This window comes from Dasypus novemcinctus, chromosome 5 (assembly GCF_030445035.2).
Source record: "Dasypus novemcinctus isolate mDasNov1 chromosome 5, mDasNov1.1.hap2, whole genome shotgun sequence".
Taxonomy (NCBI): Eukaryota; Metazoa; Chordata; class Mammalia; order Cingulata; family Dasypodidae; genus Dasypus; species Dasypus novemcinctus.
In genome coordinates this window covers 55,581,249-55,590,322 of record NC_080677.1, presented here as the reverse complement: position 1 = coordinate 55,590,322, position 9,074 = coordinate 55,581,249, and positions in this window count along the sequence as shown.

The window sequence follows — 9,074 nt, the reverse complement described above, 5'->3', positions numbered from 1 at the left end:
GCTTCCCACAGTCTGGGTGTTTTAACAAGCCTTCTGGATAATTCTGATGACTCCGATGTTTGAGAATTGCTAATCTAGAGATTCGGTCAGGCTTTTATAATGGGAATTTATTAGGATAAAACCTTACTGTTCTGAGACTGTGAAAATGTCCAGATCAAGGCATCATCAGAGTTGCCTTCTTATCAGCAGTCAGCTGCCCGTGATCCTGGACTCCTTCCACCTGACAAGACACAATGATGGCTCTCTGGTTCGGGTGTTTACTACAGGCTTATTTTCTCCCTGACCTCAGCTGTGGGAGATCAGGCATATGGCTTGTCTCTCTCCTCTCCTCCAGGCCTCGTCTCTTCCAGACTCTTGAGTCTTCTCTGCCTCTGCTGCTTTTCCTCTGTGTGTCTCTGCTTTCAGTCCTCCATTTATAAAGGAATCCAGCAAGTGGTCCAAGACATACCCCGGGTCATGCTCCTCTGAAGTAATCCAATCAAAGGCTCCCAACAGGAGCAATCCAATCAAGTGTCCCCACCCACATAGGTTTACATAGACAGGAGTGGATTTGCTTTAAGAATATGATTTCTGGGGTCCATTAAGACTCAAACCAGCACACAATCCATATTCAAATTTCTCCAATTGTTCCAAATGTACTTTCTGAAAGTTGTTTTTGATGCAGAACCCCATCTAAGATACATATGACATAAGGCTGCCATGGCTTCTTAATTTCCCTTAATGTACAACTATCCCCTTTCCCGGTTGTTTTTCCTGGCATTTACATTTCTGAAGGATCAGAGCCAGTAATTTTTACAGAATGTTTTATAATCTGGATTTGTCTATTGTTTTCTTGTGATCATATTCACATTAAACATTTTGATGAGAATACTACATAGGTTATGTTACATATTTCCAGTAGCATCATATCAGGAGTCCATCGTGACAATTTGCGACATCACTGGGGGGGCCACATTTGATGACTTGGTGAAAATGATGACTGAAATATTTCCCCATTGCAAATGTTCATTTATGAACTCAACTTTTTTTAGCTTACTTAACAGCATTTAATGACAATACTTAAAATGACTTGTCATTATCATAAAATGGACATAAAATCTAGCTTGTAACTTCTGAACAGCATTATCCCACACAGAACACACCATATTCTATTTTTGCAAGCCATCATGAAACTCAATCAGGAGATCTTTTCTTGGGAACAAAATATGCTTCAATTGAAATTTTTGTTGTCGTTCTTTTGTATCCATTGAATGTATGTTTAATAATGTGAATATTTACAGTCTATTTTCTAAAAGATTTGCAAGAAGATTGCATTATTTCAGACTGTCAAGGTAAAGGAGGAAAAAAGAAGTTTTACTTACAAAGTGACAGAACACGTATATGTGGGGTAGATTTTCAGCCTTCAGAGGAAATAACTTCCCTTTCTTTAAATACTCAATATTCAAACCCCAAATTCTTTCCTTAACTCTGTGTATGTTTCAAGTAATTTTTGTTATGACTAGAGAGGACGACTAGTTTTGTGTATATTGTTGTAATTCATACAGTGAAATGATTCCCTTATTCCACATGAAGTTTTGGACAACGTCCCCGTTCTTGCATTCCTTTGATGTTTCAGGGCCATTCTTGGGCTACTTTATTAATCACTTTAGATGTAGGTTTGTTTTGGTTTCCAATTCTGCCCCACTTTTTCCTTACTCATCTTTCTCTTTTCAATCCTTCCTTAAGTGCTGTGAGTGTGTGTGTGTGTATGTGTGGTCCTAGTACCCATGTGCATGATGAGAGAAGGGAAACTGCTTTTCAAATGGATTACCTGCCAAGAACTTTTTCATGAACAACATATTCATATATTTGATAATCTTAGTTTCCAACTATTTCTGATAAGATCATAAATATTACAAGGATGAGACTGGATCCTAACTGCCTTAATTATACAAACTGAAAACCTTACTTGGGTATAACAAATTTTTACGGGCATAATATAAGCAGGGATTACAGGTATAACTAACTTCACTTCATGTTGTTATTTCATGTAGCTAAGTGCCTTCAAGACCCAACACCAGAGCCACATCTTCTAATTAGAGACCCTTTCTTCCCAGGCTCTCATGATTCCTTTTGCTGTTTACCACCTTGTAATCTACACACGGGCCCCATCTACACGGTCTGGGTTTCTTGCTAGTTTGTATTCCCTGGCATTGGAAATTACAAGCAAAATTATTTTTCACTTAAGGATACCAGACCAGCCTTCTCAAATAGAGTGTATTATTTGGCTCGCAATACTATTTTTCATGCCCCATCACACATTTCTACATGGCAGTGTGGAAAGGAAAAGTAGCAGGAAATAACTTGTTCCAAAACTACTGTGAAACAGCCCTGGGACTGGCACTTAGTGCCAAGTGGAGAGTCGTTGGCTATTTGACAGGGGCACTGCAGGGCACCCCAGGCTTAAGCTGATCGGGGAGGCTCTATGATACTGAGTCTATCAGTGGGCTGAAGGTAGGTGTGCCCAGGCGGGCTCTGATGTCCCTGAGGCCATCTAAGTCCCAGAAGGCCCTCCCTCGCACACCCACAGGGTAGCTGGGCTCCCCTCCTCAGCAGCCCTAGTCAGGGTCCTGAGCTGCATGTAACTCCAGAGTGTTTGCTCAGCTGTTGAGGGCCTCCTTGCTCAAGTGATCTAACCCAGCAGAGAAACCTGCTGAGAATTTCATCCAATTGAGTATCTTGGCTCTCTGTGGCAAGAGACAAATTTAATTCTATACAAGTGAATATCTTCACGTTTTTAGAAAAAATAAAGCAAATTTGCTCATTTACAAGCTGACTTACTCTTCTTGACTTTCTATTTATCCTTCAGAAATGAATGTTGATCATTCGTCAAGTCATTTTAAAAAAAGAAGTCATAGACCCTTAAAAGCATTTTATTCTTAGCAGTCTCAAACTTTTTAAAATGTCTTTCACAATGACTATAAAAATAAAAGCAGTCACCACTGCCTCCTGGCATGTGCCAACACATTGCTGTCTTTTTATTTTTCCTTTTTTGTCAATTTAAAGTCACTACGTATGAGAAAAAAACACTTTATTTTTGTACAGAACAAAAATCCAATGTCAACAAAAATGGAACACAAAGGAACCCATTCTTATGTTTACATTTTGCAGTTTAGTTACCTCTACAGAAAGGACAGCCTGACATTGGCATATCAACATGATTGAAAATAAGATGCTAAATAATGTAGACCTTTATTACCAACTCTTAACATTTGTTATCGAACAGGGGAATCCTATATACAAAGAATAAGCCTTCAGATTCATCTATTTTGTCTTCCAAAGAGCTAAAGAAATGGAAATTATCTGTTTTATTAACAGTTTGCCCATTAAAAGTGAAGGTTTAAAGAGAGTCACCATGCCATGATTAGAAATAAAAAGAGGCACATTTACAGGGTAAAGTGATAATAGACTTTACGGGTCACTTTTTAAACTACAAAGTGATAGAATTACCAGTTGTGGTCTATTTTTAAACTCATGTATGGAATTTAGGTTGCTGCTAAGGGGAGATATTGAAGGTAGGGGAGCCACCTTCAGTCTGGGTTCCTGATCCATCACCACACAATAGATTTATCAACTGGCAGCTCTCACTTAAGGCATTATGTGATGGAGAAGTCAATTATTTATTGCTTTAAGCCACTAAAGTTTTTTTTTGTTTTGTTTTGTCTTGTTTTGTTTCGTTTTCTTTGGTGGGGGAATGTCATTTCTCTTTGCTGAAGCAGTTTAACCACACCCTAACACACATATGCGTGTGTGCCTACACTACACAGGGAACAACGGGATTGAATAGTAACATTCCAAGCTCTTTGCATATTTAACATTACTAACTAAGAAGTTTCACGGTGTCCATGCTTTTGCATACTGAAGGAATCTCAAAAGCAGGAATTTTAACTTTCCTACTGATGATACAGATTATTATCCTAAGAAACTGAAGATTTAGACAGCTCGGGCTGGAAATACTGAAACTTGCCGCAGAACTGTCTGTGACCAGTAATAAGTGGCCTGGAAAATCACTCTAGGTGTCACAAGATCTTGAAAGTGGAGAAAATAAAAACTGTTATTAGAACCCAGTGTGCAGTATATATTTTATAGTTTAGTAAGATTTATATAGCTCTCTTCCAGAATGTGAATTTTGTCATTCTTCAAGAATCATTTTGTTTTCTTCATAAAGTCTATACACTGTGATTATACCTTTTGGACCCTAAATTATTCTATTTTCATTAATAATCTGAGCCAAGTAAGCGTGAAAAAAAACAGCAGCACCTCTTACAGGTTCTTCTTTTACCCTGGTTTACTTCATATGAAGCATATTACAGATAAGCCCAGAACCATTTATCTTTTAAGCACAGAAAAGACCATTTGGTATACACTCTAATTTCCTTTTTTTTTTTAATTTATTTTTTATTTCTTTCTCTCCACTTTCCTCCCCCCTCATCCCCCCCTGTTGGCTGCTCTCTGTGTCCATTCACTGTGTGTTTTTCTGTGTCTCCCTGCATTCTTGTCAGTGGCACTGGGAATTTGTGTCTCTTTTTGCTGTGTCATCTTGCTGCATCACCTCTCCATGTATGCAGCACCACTCCTGGGCAGGCTGCATTTTCTTTGTGCCGGGTGGCTCTCCTTGCAGGGGTACACTCTTGTGCATGGGGCTCCCCTATCCAGGGGACACCCCTGCGTGGCACAGCACTCCTTGCATGCATCAGCACAGTACATGGGCCAGCTTACCACATGAGTCAGGAGGCCTGGGGTTTGAACTTTGGATCTCCCATATGGTAGGTTGATGCTCTATCAGTTGAGCCAAATCCGCTTCCCACTCTAATTTCCATTTATAGATGAAGAACCTATGGCAGAAAGAAATGGAGCAACTTTCCCAAGTTTCCCAGTGCACCACGGTAGAGCAGAAGCAAAATGAACTTTGGTATATATTACCAGGACTGGATATATGCACAGGTGAAGTAGGTGTAGTACGATGTGATGAAGTCTTGGAAAAGTCAATATTCTCCCACCATTATGCCAAGGTGGCTGAAGTACCTGTTCCTGACGAAAGGGGCAAACACCAGCCAAGAAAGGCATCACATTGAACAGTAGCCTGCTGACAGCACATTGACACGTAGCTGTTCAGGTTAGCTCTGTAACGATGATAAAGAATTGACCATAGGAATGAGGCATGCGAAGAAACACTCAGTGTCCAGCGTAAGGGTGGGATTATCAAAACTAATTACATCAAATGTATAAGATTTTGTGAGCGTCTTGGACCCCTGGAAGTTGAGTCTCCAAAGTCAGGGTAACACTGACAAAATGAGGAATTAATAGGAGAAAAAAAAAAGAAAAAAAGGAACTTATACAATTTGCTTAGAAGCAAATCTTTATACAACCAAAATACAGAGTGAGTGTAAACATGTTTCCTGTACTTCACATTGGGCATAACATTGGGTGTGAGGTTAACCTTGATTTATGGCACTAGTGGATTCAACTTATTCACTTACATAGGATTTAGGAGTTTATGAATGTGTTCACATATACTATCTCAAATAGTCCTGCCAATAACCTTTGAGGTTAACATTGCACTTATGATTATGCATGTTGTAATGACTTATTTATTAAATCAACAAATATTTTTTTAATACTTATCGTATGCCAGGCTGGGTATACTGTGATGAACAGAAGAAACAAAAAATCTCTGCCCTTGTCGACCACAGATTATGTAAGCCCTCTTGTTTATAACTTTAGGAGTACTCAGATACCTAGAACTCAAAAAATATCAGAGAATTTGAACAGAGATTGGCTTGGGTGACTTTCCTTTAGAGAACCATCTGAAGACTAGTTGGGTGTGTATATCATTTAAATTAATATCTGCAAAGCTTCATATTTAGAGGAAAAGGATGTGGGAAATACCAGTGAGGCTGAGGTCGTGAATTCAATTCTGTCCAGACTAAGATTATTACCCTTGAAACGGATTTGTTGCAGCATGGTTTAATTCATATGCCAGTACTAATAATCTCTGATAGCTCCCTATTTCTGTTTTATTATTATTACCAAACTTATGTTACCATTCAGGAGCTAGTGTTATATCATAGGACCATTCGTACAGCCAAACTGAAGGCCTTCAGACACACGAGACCTAGGAATGTGAAAAGCCAACCCCAGTCTCCTGGAACTAAATAAACCACAACTGAGCTCAGATTTGCAAAACCCAGCAAACTGAGCAGCCAGCCCAGATTGGGAGCAGGCCAAACACATTTCCCAGACCTCCAAAGTAACTAGCTATCATCAACCAGCAGAGAGATGGTTTAGTTAAACAGGATAGCAAGCAAGCAATCTGAAGCGCCGAAGTTCGGCAAGAACCAAAACAGAAAACTTCATCTCTAACTATACACTTTAGGTGACAGCATGACCTACTTACTAAATAAAACGCGTTTCCTAGGACAGTCTACTTTAATAGTACAGTTTAACAAAAGCAGCCATTCGTTTTCACCAAGACACAGCTATACCTAGCAGTTGAAATTAGACATTTACTGCAGTACCTGAGAGATCTGAAAGAGTTAAAAGGAGTGCCGTAGTTACAGGTAGAATAAACCAGGACATACAATTGTGAGTATCATTTTGGATTGTCTTTTGAGCACTTTTCTCCTTCATTTCTATCATTTAAGTCAAGGGTTCAGGATTCTTGATGTGCGTGCGAGTGTGTGTACGTGCGTATGTGTGTGTTTGCGCAGCTACAGTTGCCAAAGACCCCTTTGCAATTTGGTGAAACCTATGGAATGCCTCTCAGATTAATCTTCTAAATTCCTTAAAATAAATAACATATGGTTTCAAAGGGAACCAAATATGACATACAGTTATCAAAATCTTACAGTAGATGCAAATTTGTGACATAGTATTAAATGTGGTATATGTACTTCTTCATTAACACATTAAAAAACAAAATCTGGGACAGAATTAGTATTTGCCATAATTTCAAAGTAGTGATGAGCATAGAACATATTTTGAGAAAACACAACACTGTAATGTGATATGAAAATATTTGTTATCATGGATGACAAAGTCACAAGGCACTCCTAATACAACTGTGGTCTGTGGCTGACATGCAAAAATAAAGGAAATGCTAAATTTCTATTAGAGGCTAGTAACAATAAATATATATAATTTATTTTCTATTCTTAATAAATAGATGTCTAAGTATATATAAATCACTCTAAAAAAGATATAAATTATGTATGCTATATAAAGAAAAATAAAGATGTATATATAATTTCCCATTCAATATGCCCTTGAATTCTCTCCCTGGACCCCAGGTTAAGAACCACTATTAAGAATGAATAGGGAAACGGACTTTGGACCAGTGGTTAGGGCGTCCGTCTACCACATGGGAGGTCCGCGGTTCAAACTCCGGGCCTCCTTGACCCGTGTGGAGCTGGCCCATGCGCAGTGCTGATGCGCGCAAGGAGTGCCCCCCCACGCAGGGGTGTCCCCCGCGTAGGGGAGCCCCACGTGCAAGGAGTGCGCCCCGTAAGGAGAGCCACCCAGCGCGAAGGAAAGTGCAGCCTGCCCAGGAATGGTGCCGCCCACAATTCCCATGCCACTGAGGACAACAGAAGCGGACAAAGAAACAAGATGCAGGAAAAAGACACAGAAAACAGGCAAGCGGGGGAGGGGAGGGGAATTAAATAAATAAAAATAAATCTTTAAAAAAAAAAAAAGAATGAATAAATGGTATAATCACAGAGTTGTGCTTTCATTACTGCAATCAGTTTTATAGCATTAAACTAAAAAGACAAACCACCTATCCCTTAGCAGTCACTCTTCAATTCATGTATCGTTTCACTGATGTACAAAACTGCTAATCTACTTCTGTCTCTCTATATTTATTTATTTATTTATTTTATATAAAGTCAAACAATATGTAAAAAAAAATAATGAATTAAGGGGAGTGGGTGCAGCTCAATGGCTGAGCACCTGCCTTCCATGTACAAGGTCCCCGGTACCTCCTGAAAAAAAAAATCAAGTCCTTTCTTTGCATTAGGCTAGAGGATGCAAACAAATAGCCGATGCACCAAATTGGGCCCACAGATGTGTTTGATTAGGAGTTACCACTGTAAAAACTTTTGAGATTTTATCTATAAATGTCCATATTTTCAGCTCCCTTGAAAAAACAGAAAGATCTGACAACTTTGGGCTAAACTGCTACATGGCAAAAACAGGCTGCAACTCAGTAGGAGCTGTTCCCTGTACCCTGGACACTGGCCCTCCTCATGCCACAGGCCCAGCTGGCCCCTGTCACTCTGGAACCACCTGTGTGGCCTTCATGGATAACCATAGCATAGACTGTCAAGTTCATGGTGGTGGAAACTGTCTTGTTTATTTCTGTGTCCCAGTAGCAGTTCAGTGCCAGGCAGCATGTAGGTATTCAAGTGCTACTATAGAATAAATGTATTTTAAACTGCAAGTAATAATAATAATAATTACATTTATTCAATATTATGCACATAAGCCTGTTTGAGGCACTTTCATGTTTTAAAATTGACAATAACCTTATGGAGTAAGAACTGTTAATCCACTTTATAGATGAGGAAAGAGAGGCCCATGCCCTTGTCTAAGTTCTCATCATTTCACCCTTAGCATATAGGGCTTCTTCATAACTTGCTTCCCAAATGCCTAATGGGGATGCTTTTGTCTGATCAAGTGGATTGCTTTTGTTTCATATTACTTGTTTGTTGTTTTGGCCTTATCACAGAAACAGTCCCTCCCATTCTATGGCAAGTGTCCACTGATACAGTAGAAAGAGCACTGGATCAAGGGCAGGGAGACTGTGTTTCACAGCAAGTCATTTGAAGTTCCTGAGCCTTAAATTTTATTTTCAAGAGAGCATTGGATTCTTTGACACTTAACATTTATTCCCTCTCTTTTCCTGGTTGACTTTTTACTCATTCACAATCAGTCTTCTAGGGATCCTTCCTTGATACAGCAGATTGAGCTACGGGTCTCCTCTGAGTTCCCTTATAAGCACTCCTGCCTTAGCATTCGCTCATTCAATCATTCAT